The sequence below is a fragment of the Aotus nancymaae genome, unplaced genomic scaffold (assembly GCF_030222135.1).
Source record: "Aotus nancymaae isolate 86718 unplaced genomic scaffold, 86718_ANA_hifiasm-v0.15.2.pri h1tg000006l, whole genome shotgun sequence".
NCBI lineage: Eukaryota > Metazoa > Chordata > Mammalia > Primates > Aotidae > Aotus > Aotus nancymaae.
Window position 1 is genome coordinate 46809917 of NW_026988417.1, and position 23212 is coordinate 46833128.

At 41.1% G+C, this 23212-nt stretch overlaps 1 non-coding gene across 1 annotated transcript; it reads left to right on the forward strand.

Moving 5' to 3' along the window:
- The first annotated feature begins 21071 nt into the window (after window positions 1-21071).
- LOC135271974 (U6 spliceosomal RNA) lies at window positions 21072-21178 on the forward strand. The gene has a single exon (XR_010340100.1). It is a non-coding gene; the product is annotated as a U6 spliceosomal RNA (small nuclear RNA).
- The last annotated feature ends 2034 nt before the right edge of the window (window positions 21179-23212 follow it).

The window sequence follows — 23212 nt, forward strand, 5'->3', positions numbered from 1 at the left end:
TAAAAATGATATATTTTGGGCTGGACGCTGTGGCTCATGCCTGTAATCCCAGCACTTTGGGAGGCAGAGGCAGGCAGATCATGAGGTCAAGAGATCAAGACCATCCTAGCTGACATGGTGAAACCCAGTCTCTACTAAAAATACAAAAATTAGCTGGGCATGGTGGCGCACACCTGTAGTCCCAGCTACTCAGGAGGGTGAGGCAAAGAGAATCGCTTGAACCTGCAAGGTGGACATTGCATTGAGTCCAGATCGCACCACTGCACTCCAGCCTGGTGACAGAGTGAGACTCCATCTCAAAAAAAAAAACAGATATATTTGTCTTTTTTTTTTTTTTTTTGAGACGGAGTTTCGCTCTTGTTACCCAGGCTGGAGTGCAATGGCACGATCTCGGCTCACCGCAACCTCCACCTCCTGGGTTCAGGCAATTCTTCTGCCTCAGCCTCCTGAGTAGCTGGGATTACAGGCACACGCCACCGTGCCCAGCTCTAATTTTTTGTATTTTTAGTAGAGACGAGGTTTCACCATGTTGACCAGGATGGTCTTGATCTCTTGACTTCATGATCCACCCACCTTGGCCTCCCAAAGTGCTGGGATTACAGGCGTGAGCCACCGCACCCGGCAAAAATATATATTTCTTTTAAAGCCAAAATAGAAAACCTCTCTTCTTTAAGAGCAATTCCTTATGTTAGCTTATTTTATGAAGTATTTTAGATACATGAAAAATGTACAATTAAGAATAGAACAAACTTAAATGTACCCAACATCCAGCTAAAATACAGAACATTACAGTTTGTTATCTATCATGTTGGCAAAAATCCTTGAGTCTGACAAAATGCCTTATTATCATCTCTGCAGGGAAACAGGCACTTTCACATATTGTTGGCAGGAATGCAAAAACCGTATAATGGGAATTTGGCAATATCTAGCAAAATTACATATGCATTTAATCCTGGACACCACCACAATCACCTTTCTATAAATCTGTCTCAAAGATATATAGGCAGAAATGTGAAATGATGTATACACAAACCTATTCATTGTAGTTACTATTCGTAATAGCAAAGGATTGCAAACAATCCAAATATTCATCAATAAAGGACTGGTTGAAGAAATAATGATGAAGTGCTATTCCACTATAAAAAACACTCTGTAAAATGCTGTGAATTGCTATAGCATGCTAAACCTTTTGTATAAGAAAGAGGGACTATAAGTGTCTGTGTGTGTGTGTGTGTGTGTGTGTGTATAAGCATTTTTTTAAAGTAATAATATAAGGATAAACTAAAAGCCAATGAAAAATCGTTACTCATGGCCAGGCATGGTGGCTCATGCCTGTATTCCCAGCACTTTGGGAGGCCAAGGTGGGTGGATCATGAGGTCAGGAGTTCAAGACCAGCCTAGTCAAGATGGTGAAACCCCGTCTCTATTAAAAAAAAAAAAAAAAACTTAAAATTTTTTAAAAAAGAAAAAAATTGTTACTCATCATGGAAGGAAAAAACAGGAATCAGAGGATGTTCAACCTCATATGTCACTAGGGAATTGCAAATTAAAATGAGATACCACTACACACATATTAGAATGCCTAAAATTCAAAACACTGACAGCACTAAATACTTGCGAGGATGTGGACAACAGGAACTCTCATTCATTGCTGGTGGAAATGCAAAATGGTAAAGCCACTTAGGAAGACAGTTTTGGCAGTTTCTTACAAAACCAAGCATTCTCTCTTACTATATGATCCAGCAATCATACTCCATGATATTTGTGCCAATGAGTTGAAAACATATCCACACAAAAATCTATATGTGAATTTTTATAGCAGCTTTATTCATAATTGCCAAACCTTGAAAGCAGACAATGTCCTTCAGTAGGTGAATGGATGACAACCTGTGGTACATCCATACCTTGGAGTATTATACAGAACTAAAAAGGAATGAACTTTCAAGCCACTAAAAGACATGGAGGAAACTTAAATGCATACTGCTAAGTGAAAAAAACAGTCTCAGTAGATAACTCTAACTGCAAGAATCTATCCTTATCCACAATTTTGCTTTCTGCAGTTAACCAAGACCTGAAAATATTACATGGAAAATTTCAGAAATAACTAATTCATAAGCTTGAAATTGCACACCATTCTGAGTAGCAAGATGAATTCTTGTACTATCCTGCTCCATCCTGAAACATCCCTTTGGACCTGAAACATTCCTTTGTCCAGTACCTCTGTGCTCTATACATTACAGCATATATATTAGTCACTTAACTGTCTCAGTTATCAAATCAACACATATAAGAAGAGTGAGTAGAGTACTTTCAGATATTTTGAGAAAGAAGCATATTTGCATAACTTTTTTTACAGTATATTGTTATAATTCCATTTTATTATTGTTGTTATTAATTTCTTACTGTGCATAATTTATAAATAAACCTTATTATCAGTATGTATGTATATGGTTCTATACTATCCATGGTTTCAGGCACCTACTGTAGGTCTTGTAACATATCCCTTGAGGATAAAGGGGAACTATTATGTATGACATTCAGGAAAAGGCAAAACTATGGAGACAGGAAAAGGTCAGTGGTTGTCAGTTCTGGGGAAAGAAGGGAGGGATGAATATTGGAACATAAGGGACTTGAGGGCAGTGAAATTACTCTGTATGTTATTGTAATGGTGGATCTGTCATTAGACATTTTTCAAAAGCCACAGAATGTGCAACACAAAACAACAAACCTTTTTTTTTTTTTTTTTTTTTGAGACGGAGTTTCGCTCTTCTTACTCAGGCTGGAGTGCAATGGCGCGATCTCGGCTCACCACCACCTCTGCCTCCTGAGTTCAGGCAATTCTCCTGCCTCAGGCTCCTGAGTACCTGGGATTACAGGCACGCGCCACCATGCCCAGCTAATTTTTTGTATTTTTAGTAGAGACAGGGTTCCACCATGTTGACCATGATGGTCTCGATCTCTTGACCTCGTGATCCACCCGCCTCGGCCTCCCAAAGTGCTGGGATTACAGGCGTGAGCCACCGCGCCCGGCCACAACAAACCTTAATGTAAACCATTGTCTTTAGTTAATAACAATGTATCAATGTTGGCTATCAACTGAAATAAATGTACCACAATAATGCAAGACATTAATAATAGGGGAAAAGAGGCAGGTTTTCTATAAACCTAAAACTGTCTACAAAATAAATCTGTTAACAAAAAAGAAAGGCAGGGGACGGGGATGGAAATAAACCTTCTCAGATGAAATCTGTCATGGGGTTTTGACTTTGGAAATATATAAATGTGGCTATTAAATAACCTTAAAAACAAAATTACTGGCCAGGTGCAGGTGGCTGACGCCTGTAATCCCAACACTCTGGGAGGCTGAGGCAAGCGAATCACAAGGTCAGGAGATCAAGACCATCCTGACCAACATGGTGAAACTCCGTCTCTACTAAAAAATACAAAAATTAGCTGGGCATGGTGTTGCGTGCCTGTAGTCCCAGCTACATGGGAGACTGAGGCAGGAGAATTGCTTGAACCCAGGAGGCGGAGGTTGCAGTGAGCTGAGATCGCGCCACTGCACTCCAGCCCGGCACCTGGCAACAGAGCGAGACTCTGCCTCAAAAAAAGAAAAGAAAAAAAATTAAGAAGAAAATAAGGCCGGGCGTGGTGGTTCACGCCTGTAATCCCAGCACTTTGGGAGGCCGAGGCGGGTGGATCACGAGGTCAAGAGATCGAGAACATCCTAGTCAACATGGTGAAACTCCGTCTCTACTAAAAATACGAAAATAAGCTGGGTACGGTGGCGCGTGCCTGTAATCCCAGCTACTCAGGAGGCTGAGGCAGGAGAATTGCCTGAACCCAGGAGGCGGAGGTTGCGGTGAGCCGAGATCGCGCCATTGCACTCCAACCTGGGTAACAAGAGCGAAACTCCGTCTCAAAAAAAAAAAAAAAGAAGAAGAAGAAAATGAAAGAACAAAGCAATCCCTAAAAATTTAAACCAAATTGAGACAAGCGAACTTAGCTCTACAGCAAGCTGGTGGCACAACCAAGTAGAGAAGAGCTCTGCCAAATAACTGCAGAAGCAATATTTTGGCTTTTATTTTTTGTTGAGATATATCCTAAAGACAAAGACGTCACAAAGAATTATAACCTGTATTTAGTCATTTTATTGTTGCTTACGACATTGGGGTTGCTATTTTGAAACTGTTATTTTAAAAATACTTATGGTGCTGGGTGTGGTAGCATGCACCTGTAGTCCCAGCTACTCAAGAGGTTGAGACAGATTGCTTGAGGCCAGGAGTTTGAAGCTGCAGTGAGCTATGATTGTGCCACTGTACTCTACCCTGGGCAGCACAGCAAGATCCTATCACTAAAATAAATAAATAAACAAGTACATAGGTACATATATCAAATCTACATTATTTATATGGTAGGAAAAGGCAAATACATGTTAATGTTATTAAAATCAAGATTTTTAGCTTAAGAGAACAAAGGCAAAATATTAAAAAGTAGGAGAAAGTTTTAAGCTTTAATTTAAATAGAAAATATCAGTACAAACTCATTTTTCACTTTTCTCCTTCTAGAAAAGAGTTATTTCCTAGTCCTGTCCACTGGAAAGGTCTGGAAGTAATAATAACTTAGTAGCAATGATCATCCCTAGTGCTCAGATTATAGTCTCAAAAGACCAAAAAAAGCACAGTCTTTGAAAAAATGGCTGATTTCATATAGAATAGGAAATACACGTCCCGAGCTGGAGACCATTTGCTGTGCCTGAAAGCCAGAAAGCTATCAGAGACTACCGGGGTCACGTCAAAATAACGAAAGAGCCACACTAAAACTCCACTCACCAAAAATTGCAATAATTTGAGCATCAAAAGACAATAACAAGACACTTGCTATATGATGTAATTGAGTAAAAGAATCCAGAGGCATGATTCTATTTTTAGGAATTCCTAGAAAAACCTCATCTACAGTGACAGGAAGTAGATTAATGGTTGCCTAGGGCTAGGGATGGAGTGGGAGTAAGATTGACTGCAGAGAGGCCCAAAGGAATTTTGGGGAGTGATGGAAATATTCTATATTCTAGTCTGGGCATGGTGGCTCACCCCTGTAATCCCAGCACTTCGGGAGGCCGAGGCAGATGGATCACCTGAGGTCAGGAGTTCAAGACCAGCCTGACCAATATAGTGAAACCCCATCTCTATTAAAAATGCAAAAATTAGCTGGGCGTGGTAGCAGTCACCCATAATCCCAGTTTTTCATGAGGCTGAGACAGGAGAATCGCTTGAACCCTGGAGATGGAGGTTGCAGTGAGCCAAGATCACACCACTGCACTCCAGCCTGGATGACAGAGTGAGACCCTGTCTCAAAAAATATATATATTATATATTCTGATTGTGGGGGTAGCTATACAAGCATATGCATTTTTCAAAATTCATTCAATTGCACAGTTTCTAAATGAGTGCATTTTATTGCATTTAAATTATACCTCGAATAACATTGGCTTTTTTAAAAAAGAGAAAAAAAGGAATAGACTAATGAGTAGAAATCATAAGTGTAAAAATCTCAGAGTCCTTAATAAGTCTTTTTTAAAAATCCTATTTGTTCACCAATTGCCAGGATACCTACTGCTGTCGTTCAGAATATTATTCCTTCCAAATCTCATGTTAAATTTTATACCCCATGTTGGAGGTGGGGACCAACGAGAGATGTTTGGGTCACAGGGGCAGATCCCTCATGAATAGTTTAATGCCCTCTCAGGAGTGAGTTCTTCTCTTTAAGTTCTCATGAGAGCCTGTTGTTAAAAGGAGGCTGGCACCTCCTCCCTTTCTCTCTTGCTTCCTCTCTCACCATGTGGTAACTGCACATCCCAGGTTTCCTTCACTTTCTACCGTGGGTGGAAGCAGCCTGAGGCCCTCACCTGATCCAGATGGCTGCACCGTGCTTCTTGTACAGTCTGCTGAACTATGAGCCAAACAAACCTATTTTCATTATAAATTTCTCAGTCTCGCTGGGCGCGGTGGCTCACGCCTATAATCCCAGCACTTTGGAAGGCCGAGACGGGTGGATCACAAGGTCAAGAGATCGAGCCCATCCTGGTCAACATGGTGAAACCCCGTCTCTACTAAAAATACAAAAATTAGCTGGGCATGGTGGTGCATGCCTGTAGGCCCAGCTACTCAGGAGGCTAAGGCAGGAGAATTGCTTGAACCCAGGAGACGGAGGTTGCCGTGAGCCGAGATCACGCCATTGCACTCTAGCCTGGGTAACAAGAGCAAAACTCCATCTCAAAAAAAAAAAAAAAATTTCTCAGTCTCAGATATTCCTTTTTAGCAACACACAACAGACTAAGACACCAAATCATTATTCTAAAATTTGATAATCGTAAGTTATCAGACACTTAACCTTGCTTTTTGTATGTGGGCTGGACTTCAAGGTACCTAGTGGTTGATGAAGGAAAGTTCTTTATAGAACAATTACAGTTAATAAATGTAGAAAGAATGATAAAATTAGAAAAATACTATTTTTCAAATCTTTTATGAAATGATGGATCTAAGTAATAATCATCAGTGGTTTCTAAAACCATTAGGTGAATAAGGATCCTTTTTTTTTTTTTTTTTTGAGATGGAGTTTCACTCTTGTTACCCAGGCTGGAGTGCAATGGCGCGATCTCGGCTCACCGCAACCTCCGCCTCCTGGGTTCAGGCAATTCTCCTGCCTCAGCCTCCTGTGTAGCTGGGATTACAGGCACGCGCCACCATGCCCAGCTAATTTTTTTGTATTAGTAGAGACGGGGTTTCACAATGTTGACCAGGATGGTCTCGATCTCTTGACCTCGTGATCCACCCGCCTCGGCCTCCCAAAGTGCTGGGATTACAGGCTTGAGCCACCGCGCCCGGCCCAGGATCCTTAAGTACCTATTGATGAATCAGGTCAACCACATTTGAACCATATTTGATTGATGGATACCAGGCATTATGTGCCTCTTGATGTGATACAATAGGAAGTATAGAGCATCATATATAAAGTATCTTTGCCTAAATAAATAAATGTTAAAAACTGAATCAATGGCTGGGTGTGGTGGCTCACGCCTGTAATCCAAGCACTTTGGAGGCCAAAGCAGGCGAGTCACCTGAAGTAGGGAGTTCAAGACCAGCCTGACCAACATGGCGAAACCCCGTCTTTTTAAAAAATAAAAAAATAAAAACTGAATCAAAAACAAGCCTCTAAATCTTACTGTCAGTTTGTAGGAAATACGATTCTGTACTCACTAAAATGAGAAAACTTAGTAAGTCTGACCTTAGCAAGCTTAGCGAAGGTGTAGAACCCTGGAAACTCTCACACCCTGCTGCCAGGAGTGCAAATTGGCCCACGCAGTTTGAATTTGACAACACACACAAAATGAGGAAAATCACCTCCTTGCCACTAGATGGTGCTTATTGGCCTTTGAGTAGTTTATTGTATTGTTTTCTATTACATTGCTGCATTCCTCTTTTTACTCTTGATGGATCACTGGAGGAAGAGTGACTGGGCACTAGGGGCTAGAGCCTCACCAGAAGGTTGTAATTGGGATCCCAACAGCTGTATCTGCTGTGGAACCACGTTGACCCTGAGGACACATCTCTGAGTGTTACCGTCTTCCCTAGCTACTTACATTATTCAGTTCCTTAGCAGTATCTAATACCGTGTAAAGGGTATTTTTCTGAAGAATATATTTTTCAATACAATCTTTTTTTTTTTTTTTAAAGACAGGATCTCACCATGTTAGTCAGGCTGGTCTTGAACTCCTGACCTCAGATGATCCGCCCACCTTAGCCTCCAAATACAATCTTACTATTTTTAATTATTTCACATAATCTGTGCTATTTAACTTTTTTAACATAACTTTGAAATTATAAAACATGGAACAAGAAAGTCCTATATACACTTCACCTAGGCCCCAGGTTCACCACTTATTATCAATTTACCATTCTCTCTCTCTCTCTAAATTATATATATAATTTATATATTATTTTATATAATTTATAGATTATATGTAATTGTTATACTATATATAATTTATAGATATATTATGTATATGATTTATAGTTATATAATTTATATATGATATGTTAATTTATATATTTTATAATCATATATTGTTTATATATATCATACATATATATAAGTTTCTAAACCATTTAATAATGAGTTGCAGATATAATTCCCCACTGGTCTTATAAACACAGACATTACTCTATAAAACCACAGCATACCTATCAAAATCAAGAAATTAACATGGATATAGTGCTATCTAATGTACAGACCTGGTTCACCAATTATCCCAATTAGTGTCCATTATAGCAAACATACAACAAAACATAATAAGAATCAAAAAACCCACAATTGTTTAAAACCCCATTTCCTTTCCCCCCTTTCCTTTCTGTCCCCAGACCCAACCCAGGATTATCCACAGCATTTAGTTGTCATGTTCATATCTTCTTCAATCTAGGCAGTTTCTCAGGCTTTCCTTGTCTTTTGTGATCTTGACATGTTTGAAGGCCAGATATTTACATTACCTTCAATTTGGGTTTGTCTGACATTTTTTCATGGTTAAAGTTATGAGTTTGCAAGGCAAGACTATCACAAGTGATACTGTGTTAGTGTATCATCTTAGCAAGTGCACAATGTCAGTTTGTTCCATTACTGCTAAATGAACTGTTATCATTTTGTGTGTCCACTCTTAATCTAATGAATAAATATGTTTAGTTATTATTACATAATTAAAAAGCATTTTATGGGGAGCTACTTTGAGAATATGTTAAGTCTCTTTTCGCTCATCAAACTTTCACCCACTATTTTGCCTCCTATTTTACTATGGTTGTTATCAAATGGTGATTCTCTAATTCCGTTATTTCTTCTACATTAACTAGTTGGCTTAAATTGTAAAGAAGAGCTTTCCACTTATTTATTTATTCAGTTCTTTGTATCAGTATAGGTTCATGGATTCTATTTTATTCAATGGCTTATAATCTGTTACTAATGTTATTTATTTTGATACTCAGACTGCTTTGTACTTGGCCAGTGGGATCCCCTTCAGTTTGAATCCTTTGTCCTTTAACATGGTTCAAATCTACTTAGAGAGTTTTCTTATTTTCTGGTGCAAGAAGATGTTTCACACTCAGCTTATACTTTCCTTGGTACAGCCCTGAAACTGGTGACTTCTCCATGAGCCCTGGTTCCTTTTAGTAAGTAATTTAAAAACCAAGATCTGGGTACTAAGTGTGCTTATTGCTACAAAGATGCCACTGCTTACAGACCCTCTTACCAAACACAGCCAGAGAATACATCTATATCCATTCCTATATCTATTTCAACATCTATGTCTGCATATTAACACCACTATGAGCTCACAGAAATATCGATAATTCTAATCATATACCACAGAGTTTATTCTAGCCTTTTCTTTTTCTGTATTTGTTCTCCTTACTCTGTAAGAAAGTTGTCTTTCCACCAGACACGGTGGCTTATGCCTGTAATCCCAGCACTTTGGGGGACTGAGAGCATGGATCACAAGGTTAGGATTTCAATACCAGCCTGGCCAACACGGTGAAACCCAGTCTCTACTAAAAATACAAACATTAGCCGGGCATGGTGGTGCGCACCTGTAGTCCCAGCTACTCGGGAGACTGAGGCAGAAGAATTGCTTAAACCCAGGAGGCAGAGGTTGCAGTGAGCCGAGATCATGCCCAAGCTGGCTCACACCTGTAATCCCAGCACTTTGGGAGGCGGAGACAGGTGGATCACCTGAGGTCAGGAGTTCAAGACCAGCCTGGCCAACATGGTGAAATCCTGTCTCTAAAAAAAAAAAAATGAAAGTTGTCTTTCACTGCCCTTAGTATATTAATTTTCCCTGTAGGTAACCAATATCCAGATCAAGTGAATTATCTCCTTGGCAGAAACCACCAAACCATATCCACAATTTACTTCCTCAGCCCCAGCCCTTCTAAAAGTTCCAGGCACACAGTATCAGTCTCCCTACCCCAAATGATCTCCAGTCATTCATGATTCCTCCCTTCCCTTCACTGTGCGCATAGGATCAAGCACCAAGGCCTGACTCTCCTACCTCCTAAATTTTTCCTGAATCTGTATTTTCCTCTACATTCTTTCTATGTGATTGCGTGACAAGGAAAACTGCCAACTGCCTAGCTGATGTAGTTGATGTAGTTGAAAGAGCTAATATAGCCTTTCTCCCTCTCCTTCTAATGTTTTTTTGACTTAGTCATAGGTAAAGATCAGCATATTTTCCCAGCCATGCCCTTTATTGTCCTAGTAATTATTCAAAGGGTTCAAGAATTGAGCATGAGAAGTTAAGCCTTGGTCCTGGCCCATAAGGTGGAGAGAATGATACCCAGGTGACAGAGCTGTTTTAATTAAAAGATGGAGGGAGTGAGAGAAGATGAGAGGTCATTTCTATCAGTTCAGCCTCACTGGCTGGCTTCTTATCCTCTAGCTTCCAATCCTAATCTCTAATGGGTAAGATCCAAAACTCAGCTCTTCTCTTCTCTTCTGTTAGGGATTAAGTTCAGTATTAAAAAGCTACTAACTAAAGGCTGAGCTTGTATGGGTAGGTCAGGTTGATGCTACACTCTTTCTAGTAATTTACCCAGGAGTCCAGTTGAACTGTACTTGTCTTTTAACTATTTTGCTTTGTCAGCAGTCTTGCTTTATCACCTCAGAGTTGATCTAACAGGTGGGTATGGGGTAAGGTTGGAAAAAAGCAACCTTTCTTCTGATTCTAAATCATTACATTATAGAAATTTAAGAAGAATAAAATGAAGAAAACAAAAATCACCTATAATATCACAACCCTGATAAATTTTTTCCAGTCTTTGCTATGCTTTTACTAAATAATAATAAGTATTCACTTTTATACTCTGTTTTTCTTTTTCTTCCTTTTCTTTTTTTTTTTTTTTTTTGAGACAAAGTCTCGCTCTGTCACCAAGGCTGGAGTGCAGTGGCATGATCATAGCTCACTATAGCCTCTTTGAACTCCTGGACTTAAGCAATCCTCCTACCTCAGCCTCTTGAGGAGCTGGGACTATAGGTACAAGCCACTATGCCTGGCTAATTTTTTAAATATATTCTTTAGAGACACAGTCTTGAACTCTGACTGCTGGTCTCAAACTCCTGGCCTCAAGTGATCCTCCACCTCAGCCTTGTTTTTTTTCTTAACATTATAACACAAGCATTCTTCTATTTAAAAATTATTTTAAAACATTAATGAAAATATAGATGTGTCTAATTTAAAAAGGTACAAATTTTTTACACAGAGGTTGTTTTCAGTTTTTTACTATTACAAATATTTCCAAAATAAAAGTTTATGTACATAAATCTTTTTCTACATTGATAATTACTTTCTTAGGTTAAATTGACCAGATCTAGAATTATCTAGCCTAAATCTGTGAATACAGTTAAGTTCTTGGAGAATATTGCCATATTGTTTTTCAAAAGCTTGCTGTAATTTGCACTTTCATGGACTGTCGTATGAGAGTGAGTGCCTTTTTCACTCCCAAACATTGCATCTTAAAAGACTGGGTAAGAAGTAATATGATGAAAAGGGGAGGTAAATGGAAAAGGGAGATCAGGACGTCACTTAAGAGAGAACATTCGCTTCTGAGTTCTCTGCTTCTACATGAGTATGTGATGGGGCTATTTAGCCATTCTGATCTTCTTGGGGGCTTTTAACCTTATGTACATGTCTAGGGATATAAAAGATCTGAAATCATAAGATGCCTCGGCGCTGCTGGCATTCAAACTTATCATTTGGCAAGAAGGAGAAGGAAATGAGATCACAGAGGCTGGATACTTCGGAACATCCTTCCTCCCTCCTTTCTTCTCACCCTTCACATCTGATCAATCAACAAATCCTGCCACTCTTCTTCCTCTCTGTCACCACCTCTCTACACCTATTAGATTCTCTAGTTCAGGCTGTCATCCTCCTTCGCCTGCATAAACACAATAGCCTCCTAACAGATTTCCCTCAAGTCCATTCTTCTCCCAGAGTAATTGTCTAAAGCACAAATTTAGCCATCACCATAATATCCAGCGTCCAGTGGAGTGACAGTAGTGAGATCAGAGTCAAGGGGTGAGAGCAAGTGTCCAAGATAAGCAGACTGTTCTGGTGGTATCTCTGGCTGTGTCCCCACAAATCCGCTTTAAATACCCTCAAGGATGCTTTTGCCTACAAAATGGAAGTGAAGCTTTTTATTCTGAAAACAAAGGTCTCCTGACTTATTCCCCACCTGTTACTACTGCTGCATCCTTTCCTTTTTTCTCCTGCCTTGAACATTATGCTTCATTAACCACAACTACTGGCCGGGCGCGGTGGCTCATGCCTATAATCCCAGCACTTTGGGAGGCCGAGGCAGGTGGATCACGAGGTCAAGGGATCGAGACCATCCTGGTCAACATGGTGAGACCCCGTCTCTACTAAAAATATAAAAATTAGCTGGGCATGGTGGTGCGAGCCTGTAGTCCCAGCTACTTGGGAGGCTGAGGCAGGAGAATTGCTTGAACCCAGGAGGCGAAGGTTGCAGTGAGCCGAGATCGCACCACTGCACTCCAGCCTGGGTAACAAGAGCGAAACTCCGTCTCAGAAAAACAAAACAAAACGAAACAGCAACTACTGGTAGTTACTGCCCAAACACCATTCTATTTCTTGCCTCCAAATTGTATGTTCCCACTACCTAGCATGACTTTTCTCCCTCTCTGATGATGACTAGGGCAGTATTGTATTCAAAATATTCTTTTTCAAAAATATTAATTGCCCATCCCTGGGGTAATATCATACTTCCCTGCTCCAAAGAAATCAGGATGGGACACATAATTTGTTTGGACCAATAGTATGTGTGCAAAAGTTATGTTTGTCACTTCCAAGCAGAAGCTTCATGAGCCAGAATGTGACTTGCTATGGGTGTTTGTTTTCTTTTTTCCCGCTATGAGATCAATAATGTTCTGGAGGCTGCATCATCAGCCTGGGTCCTAACATGACAATATTGGCAATCTGGAATATATACGGATGAGAAGCAAACCTTGATTGCCGTAAGCCCCTGAGATGTTGGAGTCATTTCTTACTGCAGCATGATGTATCCTATCCCGAATGACAAACTGGCCATCTCCTAATCATCCTTTCGGACTAGTCATCACTTCTCTGAGGCTCTGTACATGTATGGCTGCCTAATACTTAATTACTTAAACGATACAAATAAATGTTTTGTTTGGGTGATATGGTTTGGATCTGTGTCCCCATCCAAGTCTCATGTTCAATTGTAATCCCCAGTGTTGGAGGTGGGGCCTGGGGGGAGATGACTGGATCATGGGGCAGAGTTCTTATGAATGGTTTTGTAACACTGTGTAGCAAGTGAGTTCTCATGAGATGTTTGTTTAGAAGTATGTAACACCTCCTCTCTGTCTCTCTGTCTCTCTCTCTCTCTTTCTCTCTCTCTCTCTCAGTCCTCCTGTTGCCATGTAAGACTCATGCTCCCACTTAGCCTTCTACCTTGCCTCTAGGCTTCTCGAGGGCTCCCCAGAAGGAGAAGCCACAATGCTTCCAGTGTAGTCTGTGGAACCATGAGCCAATTAAAGCTCTTTTCTTTATAAATTACCCAATGTCAGGTATTTCTTTATAGCAGTTTCAGAACTGACTAATACATTGGGGAAGGCTCCATTGCATGACATTTGGCAAAGAACAGATTCTGCCGCCTACTAAGGAAGCCAGAAAGAGCAGATACTTGCTCTCCTAGACTCCTCACAGCTAGGGAAGTGCCATGTGACCTAAGATCAGTCATTTGGAAGTTCCCTGCTCAGGACTTAAGAGTTTTGATACAAAGAAGCAAGGACAGGATAGTATAGCATTAGTTCTGTTGCTAGAGGCAATGTCCAGCATCCAGTGGAGTGACAGTAATGAGAACGGAGTCAAGGGATGAGAGCAAGTGTCTAAGATAAGCAGACTGTTCTGGTGATATCTCTGGCAGTGTCCCAGACTACCTAGTCCCCTCAGTTCCTGTTCCTTTCCTGAGCCTGATCCTCCAGTTTTCCCAATGATTCTTTTCTTTTTTTTTGAGATGGAGTCTCGCTCTGTTGTTCAGGCTGGAGTGCAGTGGTGCAATCTCGGCCCACTGTAACCTCCACCCCTCGGGTTCAAGCGATTCTTCCACCTTAGCCTCCCGAGTAGCTGGGACTACAGGCATGCATCACCACACCTGGCTAATTTTTATATTTTTAGTAGAGACAGGGTAGTAAAGACAGGGTTTCACCATGTTGTCCAGGCTGGTCTTGAACTCCTGACCTCAGGTGATCCGCCCACCTCAGCCTTTCAAAGTGCTGGGATTACAGGCGTGTGCCACCATGCCCAGTCTGGAGTCACATTTTAAAAACCCAATTCTGCCGGGCGTGGTGGCTCACGCCTGTAATCCCAGCACTTTGGGAGGCCAAGGCGGGCGGATCACCTGAGGTTCGGAGTTCGAGACCAGCCTGACCAACATGGAGAAACCCTGTCTCTAAAAAAAAAAAAAAAAAAAGCCCAATCCTGCATCCAAAAAGTACTTTATAAAGAGTTCCAATATTCATCAAATTCCTCTGAAAAACATTAAAAGGGATCCCATTTATGATCCATATTCACCCACATTATTTATCTTCTTTCCTCACTCACCTCCACTCTAAGAAGGGTTTCTCACTGTTACAGATTCTCTAGAGCTTCACACTCAAAACCTATCCCCGCTCCCGTACCTAGACTGCCCAACTCTGGGACCACTTCTCCCCTTCCCCTCTCCCTCTCTCCCAGTTCTTGCTTATCTCAATCATCTTACCTAGTCTAGACAGGTTCTTATTTCTTATCTCACCTCCCAAGTGTTATTTCTCTCATTTTCCCAATTCTGCAAAAGATCTGTGAATCAAATTGGCTAAGACAAAACTCTCCTGAGAGTAGACATGGCAAAATGGAAGCCCACGAGCCACACATTCAGTCTCCCAACTTAGTTTAAATTGTAGAGCGTTGCTGTTGTCTTTATTGAGTTAGTTGCCAGCCCTTCATAGTAGGAGATTTCACCTAAAAATATGAATTTCCAATGCTTCTGAAAAAGGTAACATTGGGACCCCGTTTCCTCATGGTAAGAATCAACTGGAGATTAATAGCATCCACCCCCTTTTATGGAGCACCACGCCAGTTCTCCAGGATCCCTGCCCACTGTTCTTACCATTCTGGCTCCTACAGGCATTTGAAGTTGCATTTCCTGCTCTATAAGTCATACCCAGCAAGAAATGGAAACATTTGTGAGGTCGAAAAGCATATTCTCTTTAGGGATAGGGGCATAGACTAAAAGGAAGGGTACAAGAGGCGATCACTTGCACAATAGGACAGAAGGAGGAGAGATCCATGAAAGAAGAAATATGCAAGAGAAAGAAAGGCAGCCTCCCGGAGCAGTAGGTGGCAGGGTATGGGGTGGGGGTGGGGAGAGCATAACAAATGGATTAAGATGCTCAGCAAGCTGGGCGTGGTGGCTCACACCTATAATCCCAGCACTTTGGGAGGCCGAGGAGGGTGGATCACTAGGTCAAGAGATCGAGACCATCCTGGTCAACAAGGTGAAACCCCGTCTCTAGTAAAAATACAAAAAATTAGCTGGACATGGTGGTGCATGCCTGTAGTCCCAGCTACTCGGGAGGCTGAGGCAGGAGAATTGCTTGAACCCAGGAGGCGGAGGTTGCGGTGAGCCGAAATAGCGCCATTGCACTCCAGCCTGGGTAACAAGAGCGAAATTCCATCTCAAAAAAAAAAAAAAAGCTCAGCGAGTGAGAAGAATCAAAGTGCAATGTTTATGGCCTTCTATAAAGTGTAATTTGGAGATACAGTAATCTCTCTTCCCAGCCTCCACCCCTGCCCACCCCATACCCATCTCCACTCTGGAAAGTCATCATCCTTCATTCAGCCCCTCTAAGCTGCAAAGGAAGAAGTTTAGCTCTCATAATTCAGATGCAGACTACATTCAGGTCCACTTTAGATGTATGAGGAAGAATGCTTTTGAAAGAAATCATGGCCGGGTGCGGTGGCTCAAGCCTGTAATCCCAGCACTTTGGGAGGCCGAGGAGGGTGGATCACGAGGTCAAGAGATCGAGACCATCCTGGTCAACATTGTGAAACCCCGTCTCTACTAAAAATACAAAAAATTAGCTGGGCATGGTGGCGCGTGCCTGTAATCCCAGCTACTCAGGAGGCTGAGGCAGGAGAATTGCCTGAACCCAGGAGGCGGAGGTTGCAGTGAGCCGAGATCGCGCCATTGCACTCCAGTCTGGGTGACAAGAGCAAAAACTCTGTCTCAAAAAAAAAAAAGAAAGAAATCATAATGTAAAATATTTCAAAAAGAATATTTACCTTCCAAAATTTGCTTATATTTTTTTCTTAAAATGCAGTTAGATTTGTTACTGGCTGGATACATCTAAAATCAAACAATTGTACTAAAATCACCCATGCCAAATTTGTTGTTTTCTTACAACTTTATCATAGGTCTTTTTTTTTCTTTTTCTTTTTTCTTTTTTTTTTTTTTTGAGACAGAGTCTCACCCTATCACCCAGGCTGGAGTGCAATGGTGTGATCTTGGCTCACTGCAACCTCTGCCTCCCAGGTTCAAGCGATCCTCCAGCCTCAGCCTCCCAAGAAGCTAGGATTACAGGCATGAACCACCACACCTGGCTAATTTTTTGTGCTTTTAGTAGAGATGGAGTTTCACCATGTTGGCCAGGCTGATCTCAACCTCCTGACCTCAAGTGATCTGCTGCCTTGGCCTCCCAAAGTGGTGGGATTACAGGGATGAGCCACCGTGCCCAGCCTATCAGGGGTCTTTGCTGAGAAAATTTACTGAAGATCTATAACTATATCTCTACATTGTATTTACATCTCTATATGAAACACAGTATTTCAGATCTTTAGTACTCCATAATTGTGAATGAAAATTAAATAGCAAATTTCAAGCTGGTAGAGAAGAAACCTATGGCAATGCTTGAAGAGGAGGGGCTCAAATGAAACATGGAAATGTGAGGGAAATCCACCTTAACATGATTCATGTTCAATTCAGAGATTTTAATATCTGTAGTAATCTATCACATCCACATCCATACTCTTTAGGGAAGGTCTGAGCTTTGAATATTGCTTAGAAGGAAGGGAAAGTTGAAAATAGAGAAATGCTGTGTTTCACCTCTGTTGCATATACTTAAAGGAGAGAATTTACAAATGTCAGATTTGGATTACTTTGCTATTCTAGTTTAGCTTCTATTTTTTGTCACTTTTATTGACATTTTCTTCTCTTTTATTGTAGTATCTGATTATTTTATTATTTTATTTTTTCTAATTGCATTTTAGGTTTTGGGGTACATGTGAAGAACATGCAAGCTTGTTGCATAGGTACACACATGGCAGTGTGATGTGCTGCCTTCCTCCCCATCACCTATATCTGGCATTTCTCCCCATGCTATCTCTCCCCAAATCCCCACACCCTGATTATTTTATATATGGTAACTATGACAGCAGAATTTTTTACAAACTTATTTCCTGAAAATAAAATGGTAACCATTTTTGGAGAATACTTGGGGATATCTAGTTAATTTGAAGATACACATGTAACCCAAAAATTGTACCTGTAGGTATAGTATATATCCTGGGGAAACTCTTGCATATATGCACAAGGAGACATGTACAATTATGTACTTGCAACACTGTTGGTTATGTCTTCTATTAATAGAAGAATGAACAAATTAATTGTGGTCTATTTATTGAATAGTATACCATACAGTAGTGAAAAGGAATGAGCTGAGGCTATATATATATCAGCATGGGTGAATCTTGAAAACATAATGCAGAGAGAGAAAGAAGATTGCATAAGAATACCAATAATAGTATAACAGCATTTGAAACAATGTGGCATAGTCATGCAGATGTGCTGGTGTCAGACTCCCTTGGTTCAAATCTGCCTCCACTATTTACTAACAGCAACACCTGAGCAAGTCTGTAACCCTGATTGGCCTCCATTTTCTTATCTGCAAAATGAGGATAATATTTTCCACATCTTATGGTTATTGTGAAAATTACAATAAGTTAGTACTAAAGTACAAGAGGATTACACAGCACCATTATTTTTATTTTAAGAATATGTACATGTTGGTAAAAGTACATACAAATAAATGAATGAGAATGATAAACACAAATTCATGATAGTGGTTATCTCCTGGAAAAAGAAATATTTCTTGAGCTGTACATGGTGGTTTGTTGTTATTCTTTTTATGCCTTTGTGTATGGCTGAACTATTTTATGATAAAATTTATGGGCCAGGCATGGTGGCATGATCCCAGCACCTTGGGAAATCACCTGAGGTCAGGAGTTCGAGACCAGCTTGGCCAACATGGTGAAACCTCATCTCTGCTAAAAATACAAAAATTAGCCAGGCGTGCTGGCACACGCCTGTAATCCCAGCTACTTGAGAGGCTGAGGCAGGAGAATTGCTTGAACCCGGGAGGTGGAGGTTGCAGTGAGCCGAGATAGTGCCACTGCACTACAGCCTAGGTGACAAGAGTGAAACTCCGTCTCAAAAAAAGTTTTTATTTATTTTTATTTTTATTTTTTTGAGACGGAGTTTCACTCTGTCACCCAGGCTGGAGTTCAGTGGCGCTATCGCCACTCACTGCAACCTCCGCCTTCTGGGTTCAAGTGATTCTCCTGCCTCAGCCTCCCGGGTAGCTGAGATTACAGGTATGCACCACCACACCCAGCTAATTTTTTGTATTTTTATTTTTTTAATTTATTTATTTTTATTTTTTATTCTAAAGATGGGGTTTCACCATATTGGTCAGGCTGGTCTTGAACTCCCGACCTCAGGTGATCTGCCCACCTTGGCCTCCAAAGTGCTTAGATTACAGGCATGAGCCACCATGCCCGGCCTCTTTTTTGTATTTTTATTAAAGACAGGGTTTCACCACGTTGGTCAGGCTGGTAACTCCTGACCTCAAATGATCCACCTGCCTTGGCCTCCCAAAGTGCTGGGATTACATGTGTCAGCCACTGTACTCGGCCTATTTTAATGATAAAATGTAAATCAAATGAATGAAATTTATTCTTAAACCTATAAATACAGTGTAACCAAATTTGTGAGAAATTAGAAACTAGAGGAAAAACTCCAGATTCCACCATCTTATCCCACAATCCAAATTAAGTAATTCTTCCAACAACTGAGTGAGATTGGTGAATGAAAATGTTATTTTTGTAGCATTCTTCATAATAGCCAAAAGATGGAATCAACCCAAATAGCCACCAACAGGAGAAAGGATAAACACGATGTGGTATATCCATACAATGGAATATAATTCAGCAATAAAATAGGAATGAGATGCTGATATATGTTACAACTTCAGTGAAATTCAAAATCATGCTCAGCGAACGGAGCTAGACACAAAAGACCACATATTGTATGATTCTATTTGTATGAAAATGTTTAGAGAAGGCAAACCTGGAGAAGCAAAGAGTAGATTAGTGGTTGCCTAGGGCTTGGGAAAACTGCAAATGAGCATGAAGAATTTGGTGGAGCGACAGACATATTTTATAATTTAGTGATTGTGTTGATTACAGAACTTTGTATATTTACTCAAACTAATTGAATTGTACATCTAAAAGGGTGAATATTATAGTATATAGTATATGTCAATAAAGCTGTTTTAAAAAGCAGTCTTGGCCAGGCACAGTGACTCACACCTATAATCTCAGCATTTGGGGAGGCCAAGGTGGGCGGCTCACTTGAGGCAAGGAGTTTGAGTCCAGCCTTGGCAGCATAGTGAAACCCCATCTCTACCAAAAATATTCAAAAATTAGCCAGGTGTGGTGGCAGGCGCTTGTGGTCCCAGCTACTTGGGAGGCTGAAGTGGGTAATAACTTGACCCCAGGAGGTTAATGTTTCATTGAGTCAAGTTCACGCCACTAAACTCCAGCCATGGCAACAGTGCAAGACTCTGTCTCAAAAAAAACAAACAAAGAAAGAAAAATAGTCTCAGAAATAGAATAAACATGTGTTCAGACTATATGCGAAAAAAAAAGAAATAGAATAAACATTTATGCTTGGGTGGGAAGGGAATATTATTTCCATTTACAGGCTTGAACACGGAAGGATATGATCCTGAGAAAGAACCCAGAATCCTACTCCCTATGTCAGTAGAAACTCCTTTCTGTCAGGGTATCTGTGAGAAGGCCACCTTGGAGTAAGACACCAACATGGAATTGCCACAATTAAAAATAATAATAACGGTGGTATACTATACTCTGAGAGAAACCTTGAGATGGTGCTCCTACTTCTTCACACCCTATGTGTGGTTCACAGGAGATTCAGAAGTTCCTGTATGCCCTGACTTGGGGAGGGTGAGCACCAAGCCTGAGAGAGTGAACTGGAAGAAGCCTGGAGATTGCGATTCTGGAACCATGTATCATACAAATATTGATGACTCCCAAATTTATATCTCCAACTTAAATATTTTACCTAACTCTAGGCTGCCATCTCCAATGGCCAAATCGATGTCTACTCTTGCACAGAAAGATCAAACTAAACAAAGCCCCAAATGGCACTCTTGATTTCTTCAGTCTTAAATCTCTTCCACCCCACCACTCCCCCTGATGGCCACCATGAGGAGATGGGCAGATGAGGAGACAAGCAGACGAATGGCACGGCAGAGAAAGAGAGAAGAGAAGGAACATCTCAACACCAAGAGGAGTTCAGCTAGGGGCAGTCAGAGAGGAGTTTGGCCACTGGATGGCCAAAACTCTAAGGGAAGATCATCTTCCCACTCCATTCCTCTTCCAACTCACCATCCATCCCACTGAGAACCACCTCCACCACTCAATAAAACCCTGCATTCTTTCTTCAAGTCCACATGTGACCCAATTCTTCTGGGATGTTGGGCAAGAGCTTGGGATATAGGAAGCTGTCATACTGGTTCTCTTCTTGCAAAATGGAAGATCTATTGAGTTGGTTAACATTTAAACTGTCTGAAGATGGTTAGGCTAAAAAAGCATTGTAGTGCTCGCTTCGGCAGCACATATACTAAAATTGGAACGATACGGAGAAGATTAGTGTGGCCCCTGCGCAAGGATGACATGAAAATTCATGAAGCGTTCCATATTAAAAAAAAAAAAAAAAGCGTCATAACAGTGGAGCCCCAGGTGCCCACCCCTAGACACTACCATGTGGCTGGAGCCCAAAGCACTTGCCCTTGCTCCTGTACCTGCCTGTATGCATGTTCCCCCTCTTGTCAGGGGTTTGAGCAGTGGTGGAGACCAAACGGGTAAGCCACACCCCTGTCACACATTCTGCAATGGGGATCAGGGAACTCTCCTGTTTCACCACTGCCACCACCTGTTCTTGGCCACCATCATCTCTCTCCTGGATGAAGCAACAATCTTTTCACTGGCCTCTCTACTTCCACTTTTGCTTTCCTCCAATCCATCCTCCACACAAAAGCAAAACTCATTGCAAATTGGGTCCTGTCACTCAAGTGCTTAAAACTCTTCAACAGCTTCTCATGGTACACAGAATAAATCCAAACTCTTCACCTTGGTCTGTAAGGCCCTGAATAATCTGGCTCCCACTTAATTCCCACAGTACCAACTGGCATTCTTCCCTTTACCTACTGTATTTACTTATGCTTGTTCTTCTCTTAATCTTCACAATTCCCTAAGCTTTTTCCATCTCAAGGGTTTGGCATCCACTGTTTCTTCAATTTGTACCAATCCTTCACCTTCTCATCCTTCAAACTTCAGCTTAAATGCTACTCCCTCAAAGTCATCTTCCCTACTCATTCTGTCTAAGGAACTTCCTCTTTGCTCTCTGCCTTCATTCCTCATTTGTTTTCTTCATAGCACTTCTCATAATTTGCAGCTATATGTGTTGGTATACATATTGTTTAGGCCACTTCCCTTACAAAAACTGAAATTCTATGAACCATGTGCTGTTCACTGTTGTAGCTCTAGCATCTGCCATAATACTTGGAGTGCTGTAGCTGCTCAGCAAATGTTTGTTGAATGAGGACACTTAGAAAATCACACAGATATTTTCCCCTATTGTCCGATTTTCAGAAAGAAACCTATTTTGTTGGTCATATCAAGACAGTTTTGATTATAAGTAACAGAACACCACCCTAAGCCTAAAAAAAAAAAGAGAGAAACTTTTTTTTTTTAGACAGAGTCTCACTCTGTCACCCAGGCAGGAGAGCAGTGGTGCAATCTGGGCTCACTGCACCCTCCACCTCCCAGGTTCAAGTGATTCTCCTGCCTCAGCCTCCTGAGTAGCTGGGACTACAGGCATGCGCCACCACGCCTGACTAATTGTTGTATTTTAGTAGAAATGGGGTTTCACCATGTTGGCCAGGATGGTCTCAATCTCCTGGCAGTGTGATCTGCCCGCCTTAGCCTTCCAAAGGGCTGGGATTACAAGCGTGAGCCACCGCGCTTGGCCAAGACAGACTTTAATATGCAGACACACGGTTCTCCCAAGAAGCTGAAGGGCAAAGGCATAGGTATGTCTTAGGAAAGAACTCAAAGCAGGAATTAGTGTAAGGTAGAGAACTCAAGGATTTTGCCCTACTTGCAAGCTATCAAGTTAGCCTGCCTGTTTCATGGATTCTGGCAGAAGACACAAGATTCCTGCATTAGAGACAAAGAACAGTATATCACTCATAGCAATAGTAGCCATGTAGCAGGAGCAGCCACAGGAAACGGATCTCTCGGACACTGAATACAGGAGGAAGGAGTTTATTCGGCTGGGAGCAACGTGGCATAGTTGCCTAACAGCCAAGCTCCCCTAACAAAGGAAGCTTCCATCTTTGTATAGGCTTATACTTTAGATGTTACACATGGAAGAATCTTAGGTTTATAGCTTAACATATGAAAAAGGTCTCAGTTTACAGTCTCAGGAATTACGTATGAAAAGGATCTCAGTTTACAGTCTCAGGAATTACATATGAAAAGGGCTTCGGTTTACAGTCTTAAGAATGAAAAGGAGAAGTTTACAGTCTTAGGAAAAAGGGGAAGTTGATCTGAGATGCCTGGGTCTCCCTCTTCAGCCAGAGTATCAGCATTTGCACTGGTTCCCACAGGGAGACATGAAGAAAGCCAGGTGGAGCTTATACACCCAGTAGGTTGTGTTACCAGTGAGAAACTCTA